The sequence below is a fragment of the Quercus lobata genome, chromosome 5 (genome assembly GCF_001633185.2).
Source record: "Quercus lobata isolate SW786 chromosome 5, ValleyOak3.0 Primary Assembly, whole genome shotgun sequence".
Lineage (NCBI taxonomy): Eukaryota > Viridiplantae > Streptophyta > Magnoliopsida > Fagales > Fagaceae > Quercus > Quercus lobata.
Window position 1 is genome coordinate 70,910,027 of NC_044908.1, and position 12,373 is coordinate 70,922,399.

The following is a 12,373-nucleotide window of genomic DNA, read 5'->3' on the forward strand; positions in this document are numbered from 1 at the left end:
TTCTCTTTACCAAGTATGAATGTGAGATACTTGATGGAGGAGATGACTGCATGTGTATTGGTGTTAGGACAGCTGATAACTATTATGGAATAACACCAAGTATAAGCACCAAGTGTTTTAGTGCAAAAATCAATCAAGTAGACTTATGGCACCAACGGTTGGGACACATAAGTCACAAGCAATTAGAGAAGATCTCCAAATGTGATGCAGTTACTGGTTTGCCCAAGTTTGAAAATATAGAGAAGGGCATATGTGGACCATGTCAGATGGGTAAACAAGTAAAGTATCTGTAACTGAAGTTCAAACCTTAAGACCCCCAGAGTTGTTGCACATTGATCTCATGGGTCTTGCCAGAGTTCAGAATTTAGGTGGAAAGAAGTATATTTTAGTTGTTGTGGATGATTTTACTAGATATACTTGGGTTGTGCTTTTGAGAGATAAGGCTAAGGCTTCCTAAAAAGATGATACACTTGTGTAAGAAATTGCAAGTTGAAAAAGGCACTATCGTAGCCAAAATTAGAAGTGATCATGGGAGAGAATTTGAGAACACAAAACTGGCTACTTTCTACATTGATCAAGGCACACATCAAGAGTTCTCTTCACCAAAGACACCACAGTAAAATGGAATAGTGGAACGAAAAAATAAGGTTATTCAAGAAATGGCTTGTGTCATGCTAAATAACAAGAAGATGCCCAAGTCTTTCTGGGGAGAAGCAGTTAACACTGCTTGCCTTACACTCAACCGAGTGTATTTTAGACCTGATTCTAAGAAAACTCCATATTAACTCTGGATAGGAAAGAAGCTTATTGTCAAATACTTACGGATATTTGGTAATGACTGTTATATTCTGCGTGATAGGGAGAACCCTGCTTGCCTTACACTCAACCGAGTGTATTTTAGACCTGATTCTAAGAAAACTCCATATTAACTCTGGATAGGAAAGAAGCTTGTTGTCAAATACTTACGGATATTTGGTAATGATTGTTATATTCTGCGTGATAGGGAGAACCTAGAAAAGTTTGATGTAAAGAGTGACAAGGGATATTTTTTGGGCTACTCTTCCACCAGTAGAGCATATGAGTTACTAAAAAATGAGAGGAAAAGAAAAGAATTTTATGGTTGAATTATTAGCCTATTTTCCTTAAAAAAAGCACTTTATCATCATTTTTTTCTTAGTCTTTTCCTTTCCAACTTGTTTGATAGATTATTATCATTATTGTTCTCTATAAAAACTACCCAATAAAGTAAAAATTTTCAAATGATAAGTCCTATAAAGTTGAGGATCTAAAACCTTACTATTACTAAGTATTATATTTCAATAATTTTTATATAACCTTTAATTTATTTTATAATTATATCCCATAATGAAACAATGGTGAGGATAATTAATTTATTCACATATACATTATAGGTAATACAAGTGTATGTGCGTGCATCGAAATATATATATATATATATATATATTTAAGAAAATAATGATTCTAAAAAACAATTAATATGGAAATATAAAATATAACTATAGATTCTAATAATGAAGGAATTTTTTTTTTTTTCATGTCAAATTTTTTTTTGGTAGTGTACTTAGGAAAAAAAAGAAAGTAATAATTGATATAGAAATATGTTCTTTCATAAAAGGAAATATTTTCTTATGTCTAAATTTTTAAGACATTTTTGATAGTCCAAGCTAAAGAAAAAATACTCAAAATTAAAATAAAAAAAGGAAAAATAAAATACAACTATATAGTCCATTAAAATGAAAAAAAAAAAAAAAATCTTTTCAAATCCCCCTTAGTCTGCTAAATGGGAGAGGTGAATATATAATTATAGGATATAACCTATATTTTTAAAATATTCACTAACTATTTGGGAAAATAATTGTAAGAAGGTGGAATCGATAAAGAAGAAAGAGATTAGCAACAGTTGAAATCTTCCTTTTAATTTTTATTTAACTTGGTTTATATGTAAAAATTCCAATGAAACAACGATAAAGAGTACTTCTTTCTGCGAATCCTCTTTTGAATCCATGCTCAGTGAGATGGGCAATTAACTTATCACACCATGTCCTAGGAGCTTGTTTCAACCCGTAGAGTGCTCTCTTCAACTTGTAGACATCATCCGGTCTGTGAGGATCAACAAAACCCTTTGGTTGTTCAAAATACTTCTTGCAACATCCCATTCAAAAATGCACTCTTAACATCCATTTTATACAACTTGAAATTTAAATGACTTGCTATGGCTAAGAATAGCCTAATGGATTCTAATTTTTCTACCGGTGCAAAAGTCTCATCAAAATCAATTCCTTTCACTTGTGTGTATCCTTGAGCAACAAGTCTTGATTTATTTCTAATAACTGTACCATGTTCATCTGACTTGTTCTTGAAAATCCACTTAGTTCCTATCACATTCACTCCCTTCGGATTAGGAACTAACTCCCACACATCATTCCAAACAAATTGATGAAATTCTTCATACATAGAATTAATCCAATCAGCATCTTGAAGTGCTTCATCCACTTTCTTTGGTTCGAATTGGGATAGATAGCATGAGTGGGTAATTACATTCAAGGCTTTAGACCTTAATCTCATGTTATCATTCAGAGTACCCAATATATTTGTGACAGGATGATTTAACTTTAGTCTAGTATATGGACCTTTGACCAAAGATGTAGAGTTACCTTTTTGTTCAGATGAAGAACTAGGCTCACTTTGTTCTTGTTGGGTTTCACGAATAGGAGTGGATGATTCTGAAATCGATGGTTCTAAAACAACATCATTCAATAACTGTAGTTCTTCATCACTATGCTTCCCAACATAATCTTCAAGAAGAGAATCTTCAACCTCCATAGTCTTTTCTTGAATCAGAGGAGTGTCTTCTAAATGAGATTCTAAACATAGTTTATCATTGGTCACCACATTTGAAGACTCCATGATTGTTTTAGTTCTCTATGATAATAACAAAATCTTAATTAAGAACAATTTGTATCAACATAAGATTTGAATCATGGAAGAAAAGAAAGAGCTTGACTAGAGACATAGTATTCCTCAAATCAGTTATTGTATCTACAAGTACCAAAGCCTCCCACATTATCATCACACAAAAAGCATATAAATCCAAAATAAAATTAAATCTAAAAGCAAATAAATTTAAAGAGAAAAAAGAAAAAAAATTTCAATTTCAAAATCCTTTCAAATTTAATATAAAATTAACAAAATCCTTGATTTTTGAAATGAATAATAAATATTTTCATAAAAATTATGAAATTTATTTGAAACATGTCACAAAATTAGAAAATTAGACTTGAAATTTTGGAATTCAATTGAATTCTCTCTCAACTTTGGCACAAACTATTCTACAACATTTCACAAACTCTTAATGCAAAATATTCTTATTGATTCTTATTTAGGCCCACTACTAACATCACATTTTTACTAACTAATAAATACCAACTACATCGACAATTTTTTTAAAAAAATTTGTAAAGTTAGTGTGGCTATAGCATTTTTCTATTTATATTGCATTGTTATGAATTCCATTTCGTTCCGGCCAGAATGGCTGGAAAATTTTGTATCGTTCACTTGACTGATACGAATCACCCTCTTGTTCCACCTCAGCGTAAATTCCACTTCATTTTGGTCTGTTCCGATCATTCCGACCTATTTCAGTGAATTTCGACCGGTACTGATATAACATAATGTTTACCTTACTTACGGTCCTTTACAAGTTGAATGGCTCACGTACTTATCCCTTTATAGCAGGTTTCCACCATGTCGATGGTTGCCAGAATGAACCCAAGCCATGGTAGAGGTAGTTGCTGCTGCTTCTTCTTCTTTTTCCCCTTTCTTCTTTTTCTCTTCGTCTTCTTTCTTTTCGTCTGCTGGTCCTTCTTCAATTCTATTTTGAATTTTCATTGTCTTGTTTCGTGTTTTATTTTTTGTTTTGTGAACCTAACACATGACTAGGTGTTGGAAATGACAAAGAGACTTTTTTTGGGGGGAAAGAATGCAGTAAACTTTATTAAGAAAAATTAGCAATATCAGATAGTACAAGAGAAACAAAGGGTGGTGGAGCAGTCTCCATCCACACCGACAATTCAAAAATACAAATGAAATGTCTCGCTAAATTGTGCGCTACCTTATTACCTTCTCTCTTTACATTAGAGTAAAGTAATTGATTAAACAAACTAGCATTACATCTTATATCATCAATTAATAAACCAAGGGTAGACAGGTACGGGCAATTATATCTCAAGGCATTTGACAACACCTGAGAATCTGCTTCTAGTATTGCTTGTTTGAAACCCAACTCAGCTGCAAACACAAGGGCCGATAGACTTGTCAAAAAGTTTTAGGCTTTATTTGTGTGGGCCCACAGGTAGTAATAAACAATAAAACTATTTTAATATTTAACTTGAGCTTTTATATTTCGGTTTTTTAATAGTAATTTTTTTTGAGAATATTTTAATAGTAAAATTGTTTTAGTAGTATTATTATAATTATTGAGTAGATTTTTAGACTTAAAATTGATATATTAGCTGAAATATGGACTTTATAGTTTCAAGACTCTAATAAATTATATGGATTTTGACCAATAATATATAAGGAAATATAAGTATATAAAATTATAAATAAAAAAAGTATAAAAAAGGTAACTCCGAAATAGTATACCGAAACAACCTGGTACCAATTCGGTACCGAAATATTCCATTTCAATAGATAAACCGAAATGAGCACCGAAAAGATATTCATAACATTGGTATATTGTACACCTCAAAGTTGACATACGTTATAATTGTAACCATTACATAAATTATTAAAAATAAAATTTTAAATCGTAATGTCTCCTTAAATACACTCACCTATAATAATAACAAAATACATAACATATATACACTTGAATACAATCAATTGTATAATTATAATGTTTCTCACAAAAAAAAAAAAAATTGTATAATTATAACCAAAATCCTTTTCTTTCTTTTTTTTCTTTTTTTTTTTTTTCTTCTGAATAACCAAAATCCTTTTATATCTCAAAAAATCTTCCCCCCATTGATATATAATAGTACCGTTTTTTAGTTAAAAATCAAACGAGTACTATTGAACCTATTTAATTAAAAAAAAAAAAAAAAAAAAAAAAAAAAAAAAAAAAAAAAAAAACGCATAGGAAATGTGACCAAGTGGGAGGCTTAAGATACAAGATAATGACATATCCTATTCACTTTCGACCACAAATTTCAAACTTGCTTAGTGAAACACATAGGCAGATGTATAATAAGAGAAGGTAAAAGTAGGAAAATTAAATAGTGAAATAAAAAAAATAAGAAGATGGAGAAGTGGAAGAGTCGACAAACGAAGAAGAAGTAGCAACAACAGTGTCTTAATGTTTGACACAACTTGTAAACATGACATGGTTTTTTACGGGTTAGGGTTAGCCTTAGCGGGTTTAAGTCATAAGCGGGTCGACCCAAAGGTGACATGATAAAAAACGTGTTATAAGCAGGTCAACTCACGTAACTCGCAATAGACACGTGTGATACGTCAATTTATTTTTTTCAATCGAAACGACCCATTTAACAAAACTCGTTTAACTCATATAACAAATAAATATTCATTTTATTTTCTATTTGTCAAATACATTTTATATCCAACATATATTTTAGACTTATATGGAAAAAGTGAGTAATTATAAAAACGTATAAGTGAAATAATTGTAAATTGAAACTGTAAGGACTCAATTTGTAACGATCCCAAAACCAGTCTTGGGTTTGTACATTAAAAGGCCCAAACAATATAATTTGTAGAGCGTGGGCTTGAAAGGTTAGGCCTTGGTCATCGGACGGTAGTTAATCAAGGTTTTTATATCGATTTGCACAAGGATGAACCTAATGTGTTTAATAATAATCTATTCCGGTATGTCATGAGTGGCTCCGGTCCTTAGACCTCATCCAAGGAGCGTTAAGTCCTTACTATTCTCCCTTTCTTAGGACTCCATGGTTTTGGAGCCCCCTTTCTTTGGCGCACAAGTCTTCACATTATATAGCCCTTCTCGGTTGATCTTGACCCTCCACCTATTTATCAGGCATGTTCCTATTCAAATACCTGTCCCATCAGCCGTCTCCCCTTGCTTTTTGTTAGTTGCACTAACCGAAACTGCACTGTTTAGACGTCTTTTCTCATTAATATGGCTAGGATGTTTGTGGGCGCATTCAATGCGGAGGCGACATATTCACCTTGAACCACCCCCACTTCGTACCCCCATGTGGGTCCCATTCTACGCGGCTCTTCTTCTGAGGGCATTTTGGAGGCAGCCTTCGACGAGATATCGCTCTTCCCTTTGAAGTCTGGGGATGCCGAGGACAGAGTCATCCTCGACTGCGTCTCTAGGCTATTTGGTCTTTCACCACTTGTCCTCGGCAGTTACCCTCCTCGGCACGGGCCCTAGGCCCTAGTGGAAAGTGAGCCGAGTTATAAGTTCTTTAGCCTCATAATAGCCCCTCAAAATCCTGCTGTCCGGATCCTCGGCCGAATATGAGGGTTTTGATGACATCAGACCTCTGCCAAAGCTTGTCAATCCTTGTCACCTATCGGTTCCCGAGATTCTTCTTCTGCTCGAGACACGTTCCTGGAACCTTTGGAAGGCGAAACGTGTCCTCATTAAATGCGGCCGTCTCTGTGCTTCTCACGTTCAACGGCGCGATGGTGATCTAACGGTGGAGATTTCCTTGCCTTTATGGGCGGGAAAATTCGTGCAGTTACTTTCGATGGGAGGTATAAATGATTTTTGGAACTGATTTGTCTTAATATGTATGAATGGTTGTGCATATGATATATTTAGGATCATGTTTCGGAATGCTAGCTCACCCGCACCCATAGGGCATTGAACTCGTGTCTGAACCTACTTCAGTGGAGATATAGGCATCATCCGAGATGTCCTGTGTGTGGTTAGGACCAACTTGGTATCCATATTTCCTTTAAGTAGTTGGTTTCCCCATAAGTTTGAGTCCGAGGACCATACAATACCTTGGTTTTGTCCAAAACTTAGATTTTTCTTTAAGTAGTTGGTTTCTCCAAAAGTTTGAGTTCGAGGACCATGCAATACCTTGGTTCTGTCTAAAACTTAGTTTTTTCTTTAAGTAGTTGGTTTCCCCATAGGTTTGAGTCTGAGGACCATGCGATAACTTGGTTCTGTCCAAAACTTAGTTTTTTAAGTAGTTGGTTTCCCCATAGGTTTGAGTCCGAGGACCATGCAATACCTTGGTTCTGTCCAAAACTTAGTTCTTTAAGTAGTTGGTTTCCCCATAGGTTTGAGTCCGAGGACCATGCAATATCTTGGTTCTATCCAAAACTTATTTTTTTCTTTAAGTAGTTGGTTTCCCCATAGGTTTGAGTCCGAGGACTATGCGATAACTTGGTTCTTTCAAAAACTTAGTTTTTTAAGTAGTTGGTTTCCTCATAGGTTTGAGTCCGAGGACCATGCAACACCTTGGTTCTGTCCAAAACTTAATTTTTTAAGTAATTGGTTTCCCCATAGGTTTAAGTCCGAGGACTATGCAATACCTTGGTTCTGTCCAAAACTTAGTTTTTTCTTTAAGTAGTTGGTTTCCCCATAGGTTTGAGTCCGAGGACCAAGCAATACATTGGTTCTGTCCAAAACTTAGTTTTTTCTTTAAGTAGTTGGTTTCCCCATAGGTTTGAGTTCGAGAACCATGCAATACCTTGGTTTTGTCCGAAACTTAGTTTTTTAAGTAGTTGGTTTCCCCATAGGTTTCAGTCCGAGGACCATGCAATACCTTGGTTCTGTCCAAAATTTAGTTTTTTCTTTAAGTAGTTGGTCTCCCCATAGGTTTGAGTTCGAGGACCATGCAATACCTTGGTTTTGTCCAAAACTTAGTTTTTTAAGTAGTTGGTTTCCCCATAGGTTTGAGTCCGAGGACCATGCAATACCTTAGTTCTGTCCAAAACTTAGTTTTTTAAGTAGTTGGTTTCCCTATAGGTTTGAGTCCGAGGACCATACAATACCTTGGTTCTGTCCAAAACTTAGTTTTTTCTTTAAGTAGTTGGTTTCCCCATAGGTTTGAGTCCGAGGACCATGCAATACCTTGGTTTTGTCCAAAACTTAGTTTTTTCTTTAAGTAGTTGGTTTCTCCATAGGTTTGAGTCCGAGGACCATGCAATACCTTGGTTCTGTCCAAAACTTAGTTCTTTAAGTAGTTTGTTTCTCCATAGGTTTGAGTCCAAGGACCATGCAATACCTTGGTTCTGTCCAAAACTTAGTTTTTTCTTTAAGTAGTTGGTTTCTCCATAGGTTTGAGTCCGAGGACCATGCAATACCTTGGTTTTGTCCAAAACTTAGATTTTTCTTTAAGTTTGGGGGAGATCAGCCCCTCGGCCAAGGTGTGGGACATTGGTTTGGGGGGATTAGCCCCTCGGCCAAGCCCCTAGAACCATACGCACTACTGACGCTTCGAAACGTAGCCCCTAATGGAAAAGCGTAGCCCCACATGGAAAAGTATAGCCCCTAGTGGAACTTTACGTTAGGGCACTACAACGGGCTGTTGGAAGTGATGGGGGGACTTTCTCGACCCACCGCCTGTGCCAACACACAAGCCTTTCCCACAGACGGCGCCAATTGTAAGGACTTAATTTGTAATGATCCCAAAATCAGTCTTGGGTTCGTACGTTAAAAGGCCCAAACAATATAATTTGTAGAGCGTGGGCTTGAAAGGTTAGACCTTGGTCACCAGATGGTAGTTAATTAGGGTTTCCATATCGATTTGCACAAGGATGAACCTAACGTGTTTAATAATAATCTATTCTGGTACGTCATGAGTGGCTCCGGTCCTTAGACCTCATCCAAGGAGCTTCAAGTCCTTACTATTCTCCCTTTCTTAGGACTCCATGGTTTTGGAGCCCCCTTTCTTTGGCGCACAAGTCTTCACATTATATAGCCATTCTCGGTTGATCCTGACCCTTTACCTGTTTATCAGGCAGGTTCCTATTCAAATACCTATCCCATCAGCCGCCTCTCCCTGCTTTTTGTTAGTTGCACTAACCGAAACCGCACTGTTCAGGCGTCTTTTCTCATTAATATGGCTAGGACGATTGTGGGCGCATTCAATGCGGAGGCGACGTATTCACCTTGAACCACTCCCACTCCGTGCCCCCATGTGGGTTCCATTCTACGTGCCTCTTCTTCTGAGGGCATTTTGGAGGCAGCCTTCGATGAGATTTCGCTCTTCCCTTTGAAGTCTGGGGATGCCGAGGACAGGGTCATCCTCGGTTGCGTCTCTAGGCTATTTGGTCTTTCACCACTTGTCCTCGGCAGTTACCCTCCTCGGCACGGGCCCTAGGCCCTAGTGGAAAGTGGGCCGAGTCATAAGTTCTCTGTTCCCACAAAAACTTTACAAATTCTAGATCTCTAAACTCTACTATGTTATTTTGAATTTGGTTTAAAATGTATGCACTTTCTTTTGGAGTGTAAATAACTTATTTCTAGATGAATACTATATTTTGCTGAACTATGTTATTTTGAATGTGGGTTGAAGACTAAAAGTATATGCACTACATTTGGGATGTAAAGAACTTGTTTCTATATATGTGTTATATTTAATATTAAGCAGGTTGAAATGGGTTATGTCACATTCAGGTCAACTCAACACGGCCCATTTATTAAGTGTGTCAAGTGGGTTGGGTCGTGTTAACCTGTCTTATTAATAGGTTAGGTTAGGGTTAAAGGGTCATGACACAATTATTAAATAGGTCAGGTTCAAGTTGAGCTATTTAGTCGAATACTCCTATTTTGACACAATACGAACAAGACATACTGACCTGAATTGAGTAAAATTACAATGTTTTACAAAAGTCTCAACTACTTCTTCTCTTTTTCTTAATTTTCTTTTTCTTCCCTCAATTCTCCCATTTCTAAAAAATTTACAAAACAATCATCTTCTTTCTAAAAATTTTAAAAATAATTCAAGATTTCTGTTTCAGGACAACACCTATTTACTGGTCAAAATTTGGTATGCACACTAGTACGACTGAAAAAACTTACGTACAAAACACTAGGATTTCTGTACCAATCTATATACCAATATGTACGATAAAATGCCAGACATACTGACTTGTACAGTTCAATATCCTCTTCCTTGAATCCAACCAATTTCTCTCTTATTCTTTCTTTTTTCCCTTCTCCTCACCTTAAGATTTCGCCTGCCCCACCCACATTTCCCTCTTGACCCTTCCATATCTTTTTCCTCTCTGCCACCTAGTTATTAGTGGACTACAACTTTTATTATACTATTTTTTTACAACCATCTTATGTGATAAACTTCAATTAATTACTTATTATTTTCACATAAACCTCTCTCTCTCTCTCTCTCTCTCTCTCTCTCTCTATATATATATATATATATTACTATTTACACTCTACGACATCATAATTGTGGGAAAGTTATATCACAAACAAGTTATTGTCCTAGATTCTCTTTTCCTCACCTTCTCATGTGTTTCCCTTTGTTTCTTTTTCTTTGCTTCTTTATAAACTTGTTCTCCAATCTTCTCTTTCCCCATACTTTTTTCCTTCCTTCACCGGTTTCTGACAGTGTTTTCTTTCTTCACTGATTCAAGGATTTGCAATGCGAGTTGGGTACAGCATATCGGTCTACATTTTGGCGAAATGGGAGCTGGGTACGTAATAGTTACACTGGTTCTAGGGCTTTTTTTTTTTTTTTTTTTTTTTGGGTGTGATTTTTGGTTGAGAGAGAGAGTGTATATGTGTTTTTAATTGTATATTTTTTTCGTTGTTGATTTTATGATTATTTTCCCCTTTGTTTTGTGATTTTTGTTGTTTTCCCCAATTTTTTTTTTTGTTGTTGCTATGATTTTGGGTTGAGAGACAGAATGATCGAGAGAGAGCAGAGAGGAGAAAGAGGAAGAAAAGAAACTGAACAGAAAAGAAAAGAAAGGAATAGATTAAAAAAAATAGCCATTGTGGCGTCAGTCAGCGGGTTCCATTTGTTTAAGCAAAAAATGAGAGGTAAAAGTAGAAGTAACGTTTTGCAAACTCGATGGTCAATACATATACAAACATGACAAAACCCCTCTTTTGGAAACCTTCTAACACCTCCTCTCCTTCCTTGTATGTCCCTCTGGTTTTACAGACGCTTCAATTGATTGCTTCCCCGCTAAAAAATGATGCTGCTAAAGATGATGAATTAAACGGAGAGCTGTACAATGCTATACTGAACGAAGAGGTGGAGAATGTGATAAAACTTTGTGAACGTTTTACTGACCATGCAATGCACAGACTGAACATACACAAAGACACGGTGCTCCACGTTGCCACTTACTCGAAACAAACTGACTTGGTACTTGGACTTCTCGAAGCATTTCCTCACCACCATATCCACAAAATGACCACCAGCAAAAATGTTTCTGGAAACACTGTCCTTCACGAGGTAGCAACTCTCGACGACGGCTTTGTGGAGGTAGCAACGAAGATGTTAGAGAATGCCGAAGGGTTAAGCATGCGCAACGAGCTTGGAGAAAGTGTACTCTTTCAGGCTGCCCGTTATGGTAAGATTAATATTTTCAACTTTCTGGCGGATTAGAATTTCAGAATATGATGAAGCTGCGCGGAAATCACTTATCCAGAGGAATGACAAGACCACTATTTCACATTGACATCCTTGCTCACCAATTCGGTAAGTTCCCACGCTCATGTAAAGTCCCAGCGGGCACAAAAATAGTAGAAGTATATGATTGTATCTGTGATTTTCTTTTTTTCCTTTCTTTCTATTAATTTGGTTTTTGTGTGGGGGTATATTTTTTGGGTTTTCTTTATCATCAAGCCAAGTAGTTGGATTTTGTTTTCTTTGTTTGGACAAGATTTGAACTTAAATCCCTTGATTTCTATTATGTGATGAGACTTTACTTATTGAATTAATTGGAACTGAAATTTATACTATAAAAATATTTTAAATCAACCATTTTATTAAATAAGTTAAACAGTACTTGTTAGAATATAATAATATTTAAAAAATCGTAAAATGTATACAAATCAGTTAATTTTAGATAAATTAAACAATAAATGTTATTTTTGTTGTGATAATAATAATAATAATAATAATAAATCAAATTTATTTTCTCTTGTATTTGGACAATAAAGTAGGTCAAGTCTCAAACTTATAACCATAAAAATCATAGTATCTTTTGTTCAAATTTATCCTCTTGTTTGTGCCCACTAATTGGATTGTTGTGATAATTTTCCAAAGTATGTTATTTTGTTCTCTCTCTCTGCCCCTTTTTATTATTTTTTCTTATTTTCTTTCTCTTCTCCTAACTACCTCTCTTCTCTCTCTTTAGCTAGCTTTCTTCT

The 12,373-nt window shown here is 35.5% G+C and overlaps 1 protein-coding gene across 1 annotated transcript in view; it reads left to right on the forward strand.

Annotated features, from left to right (window-relative positions):
- Positions 1 to 10,441: 10,441 nt before the first annotated feature.
- The window catches only part of LOC115992699, a 35,269-nt gene continuing 33,337 nt past the window's right edge, over positions 10,442 to 12,373 (forward strand). The window contains exons 1-3 of the mRNA XM_031116927.1: positions 10,442 to 10,462; positions 10,624 to 10,683; positions 11,157 to 11,699. The gene's annotated coding sequence lies outside the window, so the exon portion shown is untranslated. The remainder of the gene's footprint in view (positions 10,463 to 10,623; positions 10,684 to 11,156; positions 11,700 to 12,373) is intronic.